This window comes from Apostichopus japonicus, chromosome 11, assembly GCF_037975245.1.
Source record: "Apostichopus japonicus isolate 1M-3 chromosome 11, ASM3797524v1, whole genome shotgun sequence".
NCBI classification, from domain to species: domain Eukaryota; kingdom Metazoa; phylum Echinodermata; class Holothuroidea; order Aspidochirotida; family Stichopodidae; genus Apostichopus; species Apostichopus japonicus.
In genome coordinates this window covers 8,862,052-8,881,239 of record NC_092571.1, presented here as the reverse complement: position 1 = coordinate 8,881,239, position 19,188 = coordinate 8,862,052, and the positions used below count along the sequence as shown (strand labels likewise).

The following is a 19,188-nucleotide window of genomic DNA, read 5'->3' as shown; positions in this document are numbered from 1 at the left end:
GCTACTGCATATTTATATATATATATATATATATATAGATATATATATTTCCAGAGGACAAGAAATTTGGGTAAAAGTCCTGAAAATTCGGGCAGCCTTAGAGCTGCCCATTCCCCCCCCCTGCCCCCCGCCTCGTACGCCTATGCTTGTGGGGTTTGAACATTTTTGGGTCCCTCACATTTACAGACCTCCAGTGGCTGTATTAGCACCATATTTAGCACTATATGTCTATGTCATTAATATAACATAATACAATAAATGAATAAATGTGTCCAATGTCCTAAATCCGGTTAGTCATATACAGTCCTACAGTAGTAGACTGCAGACCTAGTTGAAATGTAGACTTAGTTACAGCATGGAATGGTTACAGTATGTACATCAAAAAATTACCAGTCTCCACTGGGGTAAAGCTGCTGGAGTGCATTGCTGCATCAGCCTCTGTTGGGCATAGCCTTTTGTTGAGGAACTGGTGTTATCTTTTCTGGTGGATCAGTTTGGATACCAACCTCTCAAGTTTCTTAATTGGGCACACACGTTCAACTGAAAAAGACAAATAATACCGGGATGTGCAAAGTTAATAACATATCAGAATGCATACTGTACACATAGCAGGGAAGTGCTCATGAATATTTGAGTGCCAGGCAGATTGGGCGGTAGTGTGATCCACACCCTGGGAGAGGGATCTCATGGGTGGGGTACCTCCCCCCCAAATGGACAAATTTTGCACATGAAGTATGCTTAGGTGGTGCTATATTCCTATTCTGTGCCATATATTCTCCCAGATTTTGGTTATGGTAAAATTTATTAAATTATCATCAAAACGTGCTGGGCGAAAAAGGTTAAATACTGTTTGTGCCGGGCGGCATTCAGAACGCCCAGTGTGAGCACATCCCTGACATAATGAATTATATAAATTCCAACATAAATTACTGAATACCACATTTTGCCCTTCACTAAATAGTCAACAATTCAAATCAATTTTGCAAACACTGAACAGTAATTACACTACTAGTTACAGAACTTTGCTATTAGCAGCATAAACTCATCACATCTGCTTTACGATTTACAGTATGTATAGTGTCAACTCTGCAAGTATTCAAGAATGGTTCATTTACTAATCTAGTGCAAACCTAAACTAGTGATGTGCAGCAATTTCTATTATATTTCTTATTTCTATGTTAGTAGTATACACCTGCAGTATGATAACTCATCTACTAATACCTTACATACACTAAATGTCATAACGTTTGATATTACAATGGCAATGTCCCAGTAGGCTTGCTCATACACTAATATGTCACCAAATTTCATCATGTTCAGGGATGCATAATTGCTTTCAAAAATATAGCTAGGCTTTGCTTATTTCCAAGACTAAAAATTACGGAATATTCTACTGGTGTGCCCTGAACAATGAAGTGTTTAAAAGATACTATAGAAACATGATATGGTTTATTATGTGCGACCATTCTAGTTCTCTCACAAATCAGTAGTATCATTTTCATTTTGTATAATTTTTAGATCTGCATGATCAGATTATGTGTAGAGCTATGAAGCCTATGATGTTGTAAAATTTTGGCAAATGTCCTTAATTTCTGTATCATGATGAAATTATCAATTATTGTAAGATGGACTCAACGACCCCCCGGAATGATGCGTCATGTCCGATGAAGCGCATATTTGGTGCGTTATTACAACTACAATATGTGCGTCAATGTGCCATGCATGGTTATCCTTTACATTAAATGTGATAAATTTTGTCGAACATAAAATGGTGGCATTCACAATTATTGGTGACATTGATTTGTTTATGTTTTCCTTGATTTCATGTTTAAACAACAATGATAGCAAACTATCATGTTATGAATGCATAAATATGTGAACAGTATCTACTATCCTTCACTAATTCAACAAAGGAGCCTGTAGAGCTAGTGTAGCTTCTTTCTGAGAAGGCTTTTGAGTTTTGAATTAATTTGGAAAACTTAGTTATATCACTTTACACTACAGTTACCAGGAACAGCCGCTACCGTTTTTTTAAGTTACTATACCAAGTTTGGAGTATTATAGGCAATACTCTAATTTGGGATAGAAAGAGTTTAAATTAATGCATACATTTTTTCTTTGCAAGTGGAGAATCATCCACAGCTAAAGTGGCTATGCGGATTGACAAACAAGTGAAGCAAACTAAATACCCTAGCCTATGCATATTAGACTTAAAAAAGTAAAAGAACCCAATGCCTTAGTAACTTAATTCATCTTGGAGTTGCTCAGCAGATTCAAGGTTATTTCATCACTTAAGAACCCATTCTCAGACACAAAAAAAAGACAAAACTGAAATGGCTACACAAATTAGTAGTCTATAACTGAGAATGACCATGCATGCAAATATGCAGTAAATTTTCAAGTTGTCAGACTAATTTAATTGTTGCTAGGAACTCTTTAATTGTGCTGGTAAACTAGAGTAGGAAATGAAAACAGTTACTTTATTGCGTATAGGCCCCTGTCCCTCACGTACCTCATTGCATACTAGACTTACAGTTACAAAATAAATATACCCATATCAAAATGCTCTTGACAGGAATAACCACCAAATTGAGGAAGGCCCTGCATGGTGCATAATTTTATAAATCTGGGCCTGGAGCTAGGCTACAGTAGTCCTACTTTTGCTATTGCTTCGCTCATGAGAAGTTGCATGTCTTTCGAGTTTAATTTTCTTGTGGGGAGATCTCCCTGCCAAATCCATATTACACTGATGTAGGCTATAAGTCCTATTCATATTTGCAAAGCTACCGAATCATAAACCAAACACATGATACCGCAAACTTCCATACTGATAATGCTCAGTAGGAGAATATAAGTAGAAAAGCATAAATAACACTTCATGAAATGTTCAGGCTAGGCTACAGTTTGTACAGCAGCCTGCATTGCAGTAGCATGGACACTGCGGAGTTCGGACACCTAAGCCTTAAAACACCCCAAAACTTTATCTCATGGTATAAATCACCTGAAAGTTTGAAACTATACTTGATATGGTTGGGTCATTTTGGAAAGAAAATAACTGTAGCTTCGTAGTTTTTCGTGCAATTGGCTCCTGCTGTAGGTTGTCTCATCGTGAAATCGTGTATTTCTTAGGGGTGTCCGAACTCTGCAGTGTTCCAAACTTCGCAAAACTGACTATACTACTACTGTACTAGCCTATGCCTCTCGGTGTATAAGTTGCCTTAGTTTGTAGTACTAGTAGTAGGCCTAGCTAGCATGATCTATTGAACAATATAACAAGGAAGCCTACAGTAGACCAAACACTTCGACCGGAAAACAGTATACTGAACTAACTGTAGCCTGAATAGTAAATATATAACGCTAGTCGTTAGCATAATTTGCTGCCTACCTTCTCGTATGATCTGCCATGCCAGTAAATGCTCCGCGAAGGTAGCATTGGTCATTTTGTTGATCCCCGATCTCTGTTCCAGTAGATCGTTTTTGGAGACCCAGTCCATTTACGTAGCACCAGGCATCGGGACCCACAATAAAGCAACCTGTGCCTTCCACCTAAACAGCGCGGCGACGCGGCCGCAATATACACGTTACACGTGTTATGCTACCACTGCATGAAACTCTGCTATACATTACGTATATTTACATACAGGATTTACACTGTACAGTGGCAGTATATTACAAATACCGTGTCACGTGAGTAACGGTGTACCAGCGAAACCTATGAAATTGGCCCGCCCTCTAAAAATTTCCTAGCTGAGAGTATGCCTTTAAGATATATAGTTAAGTGTAGGATTTAGCAATAGTTGGGAGTCTGTGGGCAAACCTAAGACTGAAATTGTGGTGTGAACTTCTCAGGAATGTAGTACTAGGCTATGGTCAGTGAAATGGGTCTGTCGAGAAAAAAACCTGCAACAACTGCATGGATGCTCGTGTATGTATAGCATGTATTTTCCATTAACATATACCAGACGGTCATGTGTTTAATAAGACTACATGGATCGCACTGACACAGTATGCCTACTTGTCAGTTCTGTCAACTGAGTACAGGGCTATTGACATTCAGTTTTTTATTATGTTGACATCAAATGGCCATAATGATAATTATTGAATTGTTACCGTACTCCTCATACCGCCATTACTGGCCTAACCTGAACAGTGATGTATTCAAATGCAAGAAGCCTTCAAAGGAATTGTCTGGTGGAAGATTTTGATACATTGTCCTTTTAGTTAAGTTCTAACCATGTAAAAATTGTCCCATTCGACATTTTCTTATTGTAGAAATCTGGTTGTCAAATTCACTAGTTTCTCACCAAAAGTACAGTTTGTTCGAACTCTTCAATACGGTGATTGACGTAGTGCTGGCAAATAGCAGGCATGAGACTCTTCTGCGGAAACGCGGATTTCCGATTTTTTTTTTTTTTCATTTTCGCGTTTTTTCTCGTAATTCGCGTTTTTTATGATTTTTTATGATTTTTTTTTTTTTTTTTTTTTTTATTTAATTTTTTTTCTTTTTTTTTGGCCGAACATGCTGGACTGTGAAGGGAAGGAACACCGAATTTGACCAGTGGTGGAATCAAGTAGCACAAAGCAAGCAAAAACCTTTTTATGGTTCATTTTTTTTTGGTTCAGCTTTGGTTCAGCTTGGTTCAGGTTTATGGTTCAGCTTTTTTAAAAAGCTAATGGATAAATTATACAAGCAGAAATTCCACACTTTTTTGGCGAGTTACGTGATGTGATAGATTCCATCTATAGTCCACCATTTTGCATTTAAGCCCTCCTTACCTGACAAAAAAATTCTAAAGGGGACCCCCTCCCCTTAAACCCCTCCCCCAGGACGGCGATCGATAAATTTCAGATTTTTTTTCCCTGGCTCAGTCTCATCCCTGAAATAGGCAATACAGGCGACTTGAATTTAGCACTCCCATTTCCGCAGCAATACACTCTCACATGTACACGCACAGGGGATATTGCCTATTATATATAATGTACATATCGCGAACGTATATAGCCTACTGTACCATGCCCAGTTGGTATATGTATAGCATTGCACATAATATACTCTCACACACAAACCACAGTTCATAAACTGTTCTTCGAATTGCTGAAATAAAATTCACGGATCAAATTTACAGTTAAAGGAAGCTTGAAAAGTAAGTATTCAGAACACCAAAAGATGAAACTTGGCGGAATCGATGTCAGAGCAGAATGTAGTACCGAGAAGCTATAGGCTTCGCAGAACTGCCGATTGTAAATGTTAGAGTAGCCTACGTAGGTTCTTCGCGTTGGACCTGTATAGCGCGATATATAAACAACGAAGAGTCTGCTGTTAAAACTTATATTGTGTTACACGAAACCACGATCTACTACATATATGGCGGCTTAAATTGTTTTTGAAAACATTTAATTTTTAAGAAATTTCACCGAAAATTAAGGAAGAATTAATCTGTATACAAATGCTATTTTTGTTGTGATTACTGTAGGTTCTGTACGGAGCGTGGGTTATGTCACAATATGCATTAGTGTAGATGAAGTCACGTTCTGTACTGTTCATCCTTAAGGATGGAAAAATCATTTCTCTGTTAAATGCAATATTTGCATTCTCATACTTTGACATGTTTGGAAAATTATTTATAATTTTTTAAGGTAACTTCTTTGAGCCACCAGACAATCCTTTTAAGCTTTTCATTTAAGAATTGTTTCAGCCTGTCCCATTTCGAACATGTGATTGGCAGGTTTTCGATTTAAAGGGTGTGAAGAATCGCACACAAAGAAACGTCAGATGAGGGTAATCTGACCTAGTTTCGAATGAGGTGTAACAGAAGTGTTAGACACCACCATCGATCCCAGAAAATACACACACAGCTTGCTACCGTCGGTAATGAGACACTAGCTAGTGTACAGTCAGTACATACAGCTAAGGTCAATACCCACAGCACAGTGTGCATAGCAGCAATGGACATCTTAGCAGGGAGTTGTTATGGAACTCTCTGATCTCAGGTCCAGATACAGTAAAAGATAACAAGGTATCACATTCCATTACTGTCTGCATATTGTAGCGACAAGAAGAAAACTTCACTTGCAAAGCAACGGAAAGTTAACTTTTTCGGAGGGCGGCACGCGGTTTGGGCGAGTCTTCAATGCCTTTAAATAGCTTATCAAAAGGGAGCTGTTCTGAAAAGCAAGAAAATCACACATGTGCATGCATACAACCACACCCATATAACCATTTCTGAATATCTTTTCAGCTTCCCAAAGGTACTGGAATGCAAGCTCTGTTGGGTGAGTTAAATTTACCCTCTTTGTATTCTTTTAGGCAGTTGTTAAAACCTTCTTTTGGGTGAGCCTCACACTCTACCAGGTACCGCAAAGCAGAGGCAAATGAAGTGCGTGTGATACCTTCATCTTCTCAAAGTGGGAAGGTGTGTGTGTGGCCTCTGTCAATTTGGGAGATAGCTTCAAGTTCAAGTTTTCTTGAAAGCTGACAAGATCTTTCAGTGGTTTCACACTGACCTCTGTACTTGTGTATTTGCCAGCTCAGAAGGAACAAAGGTGCTGACTTTGTTATTTTGGACATGTGATACATCTGCAAGGAGGTGCAGGAAGCAGTTGGAGCTGCATGGACAGTGGCGTAGCTAGAGGTTTTGGCACCCAGGTGCAAGAGTAGAAAATTTCCCACCCCCCCCCAAAATTTTGGTTATATTTTTCAGGCAAGTCGTTACAGCCCCCCCCAAATCAAATCTGCTCCTACGCCTATGATATTTCCACCTTTCAAAATCTACTGCCTTGGAACTGTATACTGAAATACCCAAAATGTCTGTGACATGTAGTCATTACAGAATACAGAACAGAACAAAAAAAAGAAGAAAAAACGGTCGAAATGGACTGAAAAGAGATCACAATCTATAAATTTGCTTATAAAAACAACTACATTCAGTTCAGATTCTTATTAGTTATGGAAATATTCATGCCTGACGACATACATCAATTTCGTCATGTTTTTCTAGGAAGTGCTTATTTTGTTTACTCTCATTCTCCCATTTCAGTGCCCCCCTAAACCCGGCGCCCGGGGCATGTGCAATCCCTTGACACCCATAGCTACGCCACTGTGCATGGATGGGGAATCTTGTAGATAATCTGTCAGTCTTTTCCACAGATTATCCCTAAGCTTCTCCACATTTGGGCGTCTACAAAACAAAGACCTAATACCTGCAAAACTAAGACCCTACCAACTGCAAATCTAAGACCCTACTGCAAAACTAAAACCCTACTGCAAAACTACAACCCTACTGCAAAACTAAAACCCCACCAACTGCAAAACTAAGACCCTACTGCAAAACTAAGACCCCACCGACTTCAAAATTAAGACCAACTGCAAAACTTAGATCCCACCAACTGCAAACTAAGAGCCTACTGCAAAACTAAAGTGCAGAGGAGGGTTAAGTGTTTCCAGAGGTCTATCAGTAAGGGGCATCATAATAAACAGCAGTTATTTTTACGACACTTAAGCAACCACAAATGTGGGAGAAACCCGCAAGGGCTTATGGATTACAACTTACACATCGGGTGGCTTCCAATTCAACATTTTAACTCAAATTTGGAATCTTTTCAATTTAGAAAGTCATTTCAGATGGGAAAACCATAGAATTGCTCTTGGATGAAAAACCCACCTTACTATGACCCGGTCGGGAATCGAACCCCGAACCTCCCAATTACTAAGCCTCATTGCTTCAAATGCCACCGCCTTTATCCACTCGGCCACAGCACCATGTATACTTACAATGTTATTTTCTCATGCTGTGTCTAGTTATACAGTGCAGTCACCATATGTACATACTGTGCAATATTTAGGTAATTATTCCCCTGGGATTGCTAGAGTCAGGACACATGGAGTAAGTGTCTTGGCAGGTTATGGTTAAGTATGCACATGGGCGAGGGGGACATGTCCCCCGCAATATTTTAGGTGGGCGGATAAAGTATCTAATATCCCCCCCCCCCAATATTTGGTGGCTTGGTTTTTTTTTTTGAGGCTAAAAAGACATATATTTTTTAATGATATCACTAGTAATTTCAAAATAGAAAATGCTTAGATGCAACTTACAAGGCCTGGGAAGTGCCATTTCCAGCGATCTGGGAGGCATTTTAGGCCAAAATTTGCTTTTACACTTCACGCCAACTCATGGTGGCCCACACTTAGATAGTTTGACTACAAGCTTCACCCCTCCCTTGGCAAATTCCCCGCTATGAGCCTGTCTAACCGTGTCACAATTTATTACTAAATATCACCAAAAAACAACACAGACTTTCACCGAGAGTAGTTTTTACTTATTTTCAAATGAATTAGCTAGACAAACCAAGGGAGCAGATCCTGGTGGGGACAGCGGGACGCGTCCCCACCAACTTTTTCAGTCAATGTGGGTTCATGGTATACCGTGTCTCCACCAATTTGTCTGGACCAAACGCTGCATTGAAAATTTCCCTGTATTGAACTTTGGCACAGTGCGATCCAGCATTGTGCAAATGACATGCAGCAGTTCTCATTTTATTATATGTATCCACAGTTGTTAAATATTGGACAGAAATTGCATTTGCGGCAGTCTATTATTGTTTTCTGGGAGAGGAACCAGACCCATCGTATACAAAAGTCTTCTTGGATTATTTGTCTCCTGATTTTTTTCTGCGGACTCCCATGTGTTCCCCCAACTTAAATTTCTAAGCCATAAGATCTCAAATTTAAGGAGGTTTTGGAGCATTATTGGGTCTGGGAAGGGTTATTTCTGGTGATCTGGGAGGTAACTTTGCCAATATGCTAGGTGCGAACCAATGGTTACCTTCGCTTAGATAGTATCAGAGAACAGATACGCGTCCCTACCATTATCCAAGACTGATCTGCGCCCAAGAGACAGACCGCATCCGTAATGAAATTGGGTATATACAAAATATCACGAAGCGCACGAACAATGTTGGGGATGTAGTTGCTAAACGCACCTGCACCCAAGCAAACGTCCCCCTCAATATTTGAAACAAATCGCCGCCCCTGAGTATGCAGACTGGAGGTCAGTAAATTGTGTTTAATATAGGGAACCTGTTATTATTAAATGTTTTTAATTACCACAATATAGTCTTATAAGGGCCTATGGATATTGGAAAACAAGGTTGTCACTCCAAAGACATCAGGCCTTCCTATAGAAGAATGCCAGAAGGATCACTGGTGGAGGATTGGAGGTTGGTTGCACAAAGATGAATGAGAGGGCAGTGATGTGAGACAACATACATAAGTGACACAAATGGAAATAATGAATCTCATTATTTATAAGGAAAGCAACATTTTGGTAAGAAGAAAACTAGGTAAATTATAACTCTGATTTTTGGGAACAAGGAATGGAAGGGGGAGGGGTATGTGGAGCTGGGCTGGTGAGGAGAGTATGAATTTTCAGCATATAGTTCTCATTCATTATCCAGTGCCACCAGGTTATATATTAACCTTCAGAAGAGGGAACAGCAGCATTTTGTTTAGGTCAGCTCCAGTTTAAGCAGCTTCTAGAAATGCCTTTTCTTTCAGAACAAAACATGATATGGGGCAGAGCCACTAGAAGGTGCTGGGTGTTTTAAAGTTACTTTGAAATCTATTGTAGGTGACTCATGGCCCATATGTTTTACGTAGGCCTTTCATATATTAGAATAGAATTAATTAAAAATAGGTCTTATTTGAGTTGTCTGCAGTGCCACAGGCAATTCTTGTGTTATGGCAATTCCATATTTTATGCTCTCAGTTCTAACAAGAAGATTGTTGAAATAAATTTTCATGAAAAACATAACACATATAAAGAAATCTGCAAGGTGAAATTTTATTAACATTCACTTCCAGTTCAAATGATAACGATGACAAAGAACATGGCAATTTTCAATTAACACCAACCATCACTTCTGATATTTAGACCATATAAAGTGAATTTAATCAAATGTAAAGAAAAAAGATGTACAGTAGTTTGAACAAATATCGTTGGCTCCTATATAGTTGAGCAAAGCATCAAAGGCCTATTAAAAGATTGGTTCAGGTGTTTGACATGTCTATTTTGTATGAAAGAGCACAAAAAGAACAGTGAAGAAACTACCATGATAGCATATGCTCTGTTAAGGAGATATGACACTTTGAAGATATCAAAATTTCTTTGAAAATGACTGGTGTAGAAAGACTAACTGTAAGGGTGTGATGTCACATCATCACTTCCTTAACATGTGTGAATATATTTCTTTAAAAATTATTTACATTTTTTAACACATTTGGAAATAATATAATCAAAGATTCTTCAGATGTTTAATCTCAAATACAGTACTTCCTTTGACAAATATGAAATCTCCTGACATATCTTTTGGTTGAAAGTCATGAAATCTCACAAAAGATTTAGAAAAAAACAAAGACTTTTCAGGAATGTGAGGATGTGACATCACAGCTAGTCAGATTTCAGCAGTTTCTACACAATCTGATAAAACTTAACACTTGAACATCTCTTTAACCAAAAAAGATATTTGAACATATTTTTCACCATTGTGTTTCTTTTATTGTCCTCTTTCATATAACATAAACATGTATGACAACTGAACCAATCCTTTAAAGTAATTAAAGCCAGCTAATTATGCTTCCTGCAAGATCTCTTGTTGAAAATGGAATGTTTCAAATATTCTTAAGTTTGTTGGGAACTTTTATATCACTTTCACAAAAAAATAGAAAACATATTTCTATTTAAACTGAAAAGCAAAGGAGTCAAACAGAACAAACATAGCTGCAAGTTTATGGATAATTCCCAAAGGGAACCAGGGAAGTGAAATTCAGCAAAGTAAAATTTCCAAAAACAGGATGCCACTCCCCTTGGAGAAATTGTTGTTAGCATTTGGTACAACTTTAAATTGTTTATTGTTAAAAGGAATAATCATTCTTTAGTGAATGTTTCTTCATTTTGGGGGGGGGTGTGTAATGGCAACCCCCCTGAGTATAGTATCCGGGATGGACCGCCTAGGACAAGCTTTTGTTAAAAAGGAGGAGGGGGGAGCTTATCAGGACCTTCTTCAATGTTTATTTTTTAAAAGAGACTACTAGGAAACTAAGCATAACAGAACCATGTGCTCTTTTGCTATTTGACGGTCTCGAATGACTCCCTTAGTGTGTAATTACACTTTTCGTAAACGTCAAATATCTTCTTCAAGTTATTATAACTTCAGATCACTATTATTTATTTATCCAGTTTATTCAGCAAAATGTATTCTCTTAATTTCTATCGTATAAAATATATTTTCATTATAATGTGGGATGTGGCCTTTTTGAGGTTAAATAATTCTCTTTATCAACTTTTCAATGGCGGATTGCAAAATATAGCAAAAATTACCCAAACAAAAAACAACCGGTAATTTTGCGATCATTCAAAAACTCTGTATGCTACGACACTCAGTTTCAGCGGAATATTATAAACACAATAGAGTCCATTCTATTGATATAAAACTTGTTGTGATTGGTTGGGGGCAACTTTATGCGTAACTGTACAATTTTATTTACATAGACCAATCATCAGAGGGCTCTCAAACGCACTATTGCATACAATGGCGGAGCGTCCATATAGTCAGGGGGGGGCGAATGCCCTCCCTGACGGACTCAAATGTACTGCTGGCGCCCTTTTCAGCTTTTTACGACTTTTTACTTATTCGCGAGTATTGACTTTTTCATTGCGCTCCTCATCTATATATATTGACATTTGTCACATTTTCTTGCTGTAATTTTCTGACAAAATGCTCTAACATCTATTTATTCTTCGTTTATCTGCAAACTAGCAAGGCCCCGGAAAGGGTCATTTCCGGCGATCTATGGAGTATCTTTACTCAAAAAAATTCTGTACGCTCCGCGCCAACCTGTGGTGGCGCTCCGCTTAGATAGTGTCAAAAGCGCCTCTACAGACAATTCTCGCCCCCTCTGACCAATACCCCTAGCTCCGCCACTGATTGCATAGCTGTTTCCATGATCTTGTACAGTTGCAGCAGTTCCACAAAATTAGGATCAAATTCGCGGAAGAGAATAACATCAATCGAGATTAAAATGAAAGAAGGCTACCTCCGGTAGGTATTTATGAAATATTTATGTTCCCTTTTCGGAACAATATTCGTCAATCCTAATTAAAAAATGCAAAAAACTGACTTTTCCCTCTGCTAATGCATATTTGTTTTAAGTGTACGTAAAAGGGAGTTCCTACTATTAGCAGGGTTCGCTTTCGTTACTTATCATACAGGCATACTGTCATCATAGGCTAGCTGACGTTAGGCTATTTTGAGTGATGTCTGCCACTCTGTGTCTGACGAATCCCTGTATCTAATTAAATACTGAAGTTAAACTAGCTAAATGTTACATCAGATACAAGTTATCTAATTGATGATACGTTATATTACATAAGATAGTGCAGCCTAAGAATAGGAAGGGTTAGGAAACAGGATTAAAAGCCCAACTGAGTGATACTGTAGTGTAGGCCCAGTCCATTGGGGCCCAGTAGTAGGCCTATGTTCGGGCTCCTAGCCAGCTTTTAATTTTTAGGGGACAGGTTAGAGAATTGGTCATGGTAAATCACACAAGGAATATGCGTACCAATAAAGCAATGTTATTCAAAGTACCGTATGCTCATCCAACGAGTTAAATTTGAAATAAATAAAAGGCCCTAATAAAAGGCCCTAATTTAATTTTATTTTTTCAGTGCAATTTCTGTAGGCAACTATTTTCGTCTTGCGTGTGGAAAAATAAGCAGAAATTATGATTTAGAACAAGAACAGTTTTTTCAGTCGCTTCCGAATGTAATATGTTCCACAAATTATAAATTCAATTATAAGCTTGTGGCAGTGAAAACAACATTTGTTTAATTATTTTATTTCCCTTTATTTCTACAAAATTAAATGTTCTTTTAGGCTTTACATTTATATGTATAAAATATTTATCAAAGGGCTTGTGTTGTGTCCAAAAGTTTTCAAAATAGAAGCATACTTTTTAATCATCAGCTAAAAATGTCAAATTCATATTTTTAAAATTACAGTTAGCCCAGATAAATTTTAAGAAAGGAATGTTTAATACATACTAAAGAGATATTGTAATTAATGTTTCAATTGGTGTTCAGGACATCCTTAGTTATTATTATTGTTGGTTTGGGGTAACATATTTGATTGAAACAATTTTTGGTATGTAGGAAAAATATTTTTTAAACAAAGCTTTAAATTTATTGTGACCTTTGCATACAAATACAATTTTAATTTTGAAAATGTCCAAATAGAGTAGGCATTTTTTTTTTTGGTAGTTAAGGCTGCACCAAACCCAAACTTAAAGTATGGCCTCATTTAAATTCCACTTTTTGCAAATTTGTCACCTATTTTTTCATTTATAGATGACTATGAATCCATGCAGAGATTTAAGAAAATTTGAGAGGGTAAACTATGCTGCAATTGCCAATGGTCGTACATTACCCAAGAACCCGGTGCATAGCAAAGACGTTTGGTCAACAAAGAAATTTTATGAATTAGAAGAAATCGATCACTAAATTGAAAACGGAGAGTTGCTTCTGAAAGTGCACAACATAGGCTGGAATTCAAAATACAATGAGTGGCGGAGCTTATCTGATGTTGTAAATGTCCCTCAGCATATGATTGATTCATCAGTGGAAGCAGAAAACAGATTGAAAACTGAAATTCAAATTGCAATAAAAGAATCACTCAATTGTAATGGAAAGTGTGATTCACCAGTGGAGCTGAGGGGTACCGTTGCCCAAGAATACTTTCAAAGTGCTTACAGAATGTGGAGTGTGTATTTTGGGGGAGCCCAGTCAGTGAACGCTGCAGAGACATGTAAACTTGGACCAAGTTCTTGATAAGAACTGGTATTTCCAAATTGTCAACCGATTTGGTGATTTTAGCTACATAAGAGAAGGGTCATTTCAGTACTGGCTAACAGAAAGAGCACCACTTCAAGAATTCACTGTTTGTGACAAAGGTCTTATTTCGATGTATTTTCACAGAGGTTTTGTAGTTGTAGTTAAATTTGTAAAGGGACTCGGCAACAAATTTGACTTTATTTCCTTTATGCAAAAAGTATGAGCCAACTTGCTTTAAGAGAACCATGGAATCTGTTTTAAGCCAATTTACCATGGTCCGTGTTTTAAGTTGTGTTTTTTGCTTATTGTTTTTTATGTTTCCACCGCTATGCCAAACCAAAACTATGACAATACTGTTGAAATTCCAATCAACAATTACATGTTGTTTCAATTGGGAATTTCACAAGGAAATGTTATTAAAGAAAACGTTGTTCAGTCTCTTTTGTTAAAGACATGCAAAACACGTAAAGTGGACATTAACAAAATGGACATTTCTTCAGTTGTTAGAACAGTAATTCAGAAGCTCAAGAACATGCTACGTAAAGGCGGCTATGCTAGGAAAAAGACGATTGAAGAGGGGGAAAAAACTAAGTACATGGTTAAGATTCCTTACAAAACAGACTCACCAACAAAACAAAAACTGACAGAAGATGTTGAAAGGGATCGGATAAAAAGAAAAAGGTCTGTAGAAAAGGTGAAAAATACACTACACAAAATAGAAATCCTGACGAATGAAAAAGAAGAATTGGAAAATCAAATTAAAAGAATTCAGCATCTTGGAAAAAAAGGAGGTAAAGAAGGAAAGGTTAAACGTAAATTGATTTACTCAAAATCGTATACATGAAAAATGAAGCAAAAACGAATGACATCTATAATAAAAAAGCATCCAAGAGTTATCACAAGGACATTTCACTGAAGTCTCTCTGTCAGTCAGAGATAGAAGTGGCAGTACCCTTATGATAGACGAAAATGAACCATGACAGGAAAGCAGAACGCAAAACTTATACGCATCAGAGACACCCAAAACATCTCCAGAAGAGTTTACCACAAGCTAACTATGCAAAGCCTAACCCTTTCTAAAGAGTACCGATTAAAGATTCGGAAGAAACAATTCAGTGCAAAATTTAATATTCATAATGTAGATAAGTTTATCGGAGTTTGGCAATCATTTAAAGGAAACTTTATGCTCTAGGTTGTCAGTGTTGCTCTCCAAAACCTCTAGTAGGAGTATCATACTTCAAGATGATGCTGTCAAGGTAAAGATTACAGGAGATGGGACAACTATAGGCAAGAGTCCATGTAACTAATATTGCATTCAGTATTATAGGAGAAGATTGTTGGCAGGCAGTAATGGTAGTTATCTCCTTGCCATTGTTAGAGTCCCTGAAAAACAAGCCACCCTTGCCGATGAAATCAGTAATATCTGAAATTAAAGAGGTACATAGTGTTTGTGTTCACAGAGAAAATGTTAAAGTAAATTATATCTAAGTGGTGACCTGAACTTCTTAAATCAAATAATGGTTATAGAAGGATTTAGTGCAAAACATTGCTGTTTGCAGTGCAGATGTCATAGTGAACTATGTTGGGATTTTCAAAACGTTTTGTGTATGCATAATGTTGATTTGGGGGCTAGAACTGTAAGGAGTATAATTGAAAATTCCTCTAAAAAGGGCATCAGTAGACTTAAATTGCTTTTCCCCTTTTCAAATATACCTGTTATTAATGTGGTACCAGATTCTCTGCATCTCTCCTTGAGAATAGCCGACCAATTAATCAATCACCTTTTAGTCGAACTGAAATCACTAGATAATTTAATAAAGTGCAGTTCTAACTGTTCGATATCAAATTTCTCGTGCACAAGTTTGAAACATACATTCTTTAGGAATATCATGGCAATTTTATGTTGAAAAGTCAACTAAGCACATTACTTCAACAATTTCACAGGACCAGAGCACTTGCAAAGTTTACAAAATATAAAGTTGGCGGAGTTCATTCCAAATCACTCCAAACTGAAAAAACTTGAAATGCTTTGGAAAGTCTTTTACCATTAATGGATTGCATTTAAGGGAACTTATCATTTCAAGATGTAGACAAGTTTGAACGGAAAGCATGTGCATGGGTAGAGTTATTCAGAGTCTATTTTTGAGTAAGGACGTGACCTCTTACATGCTTACCTATGAATCATGTGCCCGATGCTTTATGATTACCTGGAAATATTTCCAATTTTCCATCGGTCTGGGAAACTTGAATGATATGGTAACAGTTTGGTTTTTCCGTTCTTCATCACATATGAAAACATGCATTTCACCAAGTAATGCAAAAGCAGAATAGAATTCATCTATTGGCATCTTCCTGTCAAAGGATGAAAGTTACAGTTGCTTGTTCGTTGTGCAAACAACATGGTCATAACAAAAGAACCTGCCAGATGAGCAAGACGGGACCACAGTGACTGAAACCATAGAAAACACACTAACAATCTGTATATATAATTTATGATGATACTTTTATAGAAATTGTGTCATTTCTGCTCTGTACTATAGTTTAAAATTGTATTAAAATACTAATTGTAAGAGTGGAATGCCATCTATGTTAAATTTCAAAAAGAGGGATCAAAACAATATTTATACAGTAACTTATTATAAGGTTTACTGCAATTTTCAATGTGTTCAATTTTCAATGTATTCATATATCAGGTTAACAATGTTTTCTTACATTTTACAAACTTGTTTCTGTCCAAATGTTATATGTATGTAAATATTGTAAGTATACATAAGTATAAGTATAAATATTGAAAGTTGTATTCAAGTGACTTTACATATCAGGTTGATTCCGTCCAAATGGCACATAAATTACTGCATTTGTTATCTCTACTAAGCAATGTATGCACATTGTACACATTGTGTAAATATGCAGGCTTGCCGTATTAATATTTTAAAGTTGTATTCAGTAGATTTACATAACAGGTTAACAATGATTTTGTTACATTTTACAAACTTGATTCTGTCCAAATGGCACATAAATGACTGCCTTTGTTATTAAAGAGGGGATCTCGTCTTGCTGATTGGCCAAGATATGCAACGTGAGAATGTGTGCAGTCTTGATGTAATATTATTGTATATATTTAAAACAATTCAGGTCAACATCGTATTATGGTTTGAATCCACTGTTAATTTTATCCAATTTTCTGTCTTTTACACCAAATCAATTGTGCTTTTTTATTTATAACTAAATTTGAGGTGCAAAATTCAACAATTAGATTTCATTTGTAACTTGTTTTTTGAACTATTTTTGAGACTAATGGAACACACACTGACATAGGGCTATGCAGTAACACAACGTAAGTAACAGTGAGTGCGACAACCCATGTACGTTCACACATAGGCCTATTGGGCCTGCAAATTGATAATTAGTTAACATTGATCAACAAATGAGACGTGTCAACTTAAGACATCAGAACCTATTACTCTCAGATTGCCCCTTAAAGTTTAAACATGATATGTATTGATTATGTCAATGCTTGCCTTGTTGACGTTAAAAACATGTTTTTAAGTTTTATCAAAAATTGTATTTAAATACCTTTCTATTTATCGGTTATGTTCTGACCTTATACAACTTTAATTCTGTCCAATTGGCACATAAAGAACTGCCTTTTGTTATTTAGTTTATATAAGTTGTTCATGTTTTCACGATTATGTGAATATGATTGCTTGACTTATTAATGTTTAATGAAAAAGAAAGCGGAATGAAAACCTCACATGTTTTAGTTTACTTTTTTATTGTAGCCACCTTCCATTAAACTAAACTAAACAGTGGTATGGTAACTTAAGTCAGTTAGTCATGAACTGCCTAAGTATTACTGTGGTACTATAAAAATATAAACGCCATCACATGACCTGCTTAGTAGGATAATGAGTCCTGGTAATTACACCACCTTCCAATACTTGCACTGTGCCCACCGTCCAATACTTAACCCTGCCCTATCAGCCTTGGATTTGCCAACCGTGAAAAGGGAATGACTTTGATATATGGGCATACTGAGTAGGGTGAAGCATGCCCTATTTTGAGAGGTCCATTAAGAGTTGATGTGTAAAAATAAAGTGTATTTGGGCAAAACATTAACTTGGCAATGATTGATGGCTTGAGAAAGATACTATTTACTGTAAAAATAAACCCCCAAAATGAAAATATCACGGATGACCAGGCCCGCAGAGAGGATTTGTAGGGCCTGTGGCAAATGGTGTAATATTGGACTCCATGAACGTTTCCTCAAAATTGTTAGTCTGATCTTTGAATTCAGGCAACTTGCCTCCCCCCCCCCCCCCCCCGCTTCCTTTCTCAGAGCAGGTCTGGGAGTTTGAGCATATCCTATAACGTTCAGATGGCCCAGATGGGCCTGTGTATTTCATTAGGAAAGTTAGTAGAAATATATGAATTCAGATACGATTGTTATTCGCGAAACCGGTATGCGAACCTTACACTCAACATGTAGGAGAAGCGTTGTCCGTTTAAAAGCCTTGCTTTCGCTATTTATGCATTGTAAATTACATGAATAGAGATAAAATAGCATTTATGTAGAAGCAAACTATTCTTTATGGGTAAAAAGAAGCAGTTGTCTGCTTAAAAGCCTTGCTTTCGCTATTTATGCATTGTAAATTACATGAATAGAGATACATTAGCATTTATGTAGAAGCAAACTATTTTTTATGGGTGATGATTGCGAATATAGCTACCATATTAAATTAAATTTATTTTTCAATACCCTATGTACACAATGGTATAGACCGTAATGGCTTATAGCAAAGGTATTGTTATGCGGAGAGTGAAACCATAGTTTTGGCTTAGTTTCGCAGAAAGAAAAATTGGGTAAAAAACTACCTTTTGGCAGCTGCATCTAAACATTGTTTACTTTGAGATATCATGTTTTAGATATTTACAATATTTAAAAACGAAAAATATGTACGCATTGGTAATACTTGTAATGTTAATACCTAGACATGAAAACATGATTGGGCATTCTGATAGACTATATATGATGTGGGTGAAGATACATGGATAATTTTGGTGAAAATAACTTGTTTGGTTTGGATTATCATAAGCCGTTATTGCATGTTTAAACACAGGCCTAGGAATAAGTTTGCCGACATAGGTGTTTTGTTAACATAGCCATGCCTGAGGGTCCAGGGGCCAGACCCATTGATCGAGTGACAGCTATATGGTTAAGTAGCACCTCTTAACCATATATCAATATTTTACTTAAAATGTAATCAGAATTGTTGCTATGCCTACATACACCTATTGTTCTAGT

The 19,188-nt window shown here is 36.9% G+C and overlaps 1 long non-coding RNA gene across 1 annotated transcript in view; it reads left to right on the top strand.

The window, feature by feature from the left end:
- Positions 1-18,012, top strand: part of LOC139976272 (uncharacterized) — a 49,891-nt gene extending 31,879 nt beyond the window's left edge. The window contains exons 2-3 of the long non-coding RNA XR_011796063.1: positions 6,240-6,273; positions 13,401-18,012. This is a non-coding gene — a long non-coding RNA (uncharacterized lncRNA). The remainder of the gene's footprint in view (positions 1-6,239; positions 6,274-13,400) is intronic.
- The last annotated feature ends 1,176 nt before the right edge of the window (positions 18,013-19,188 follow it).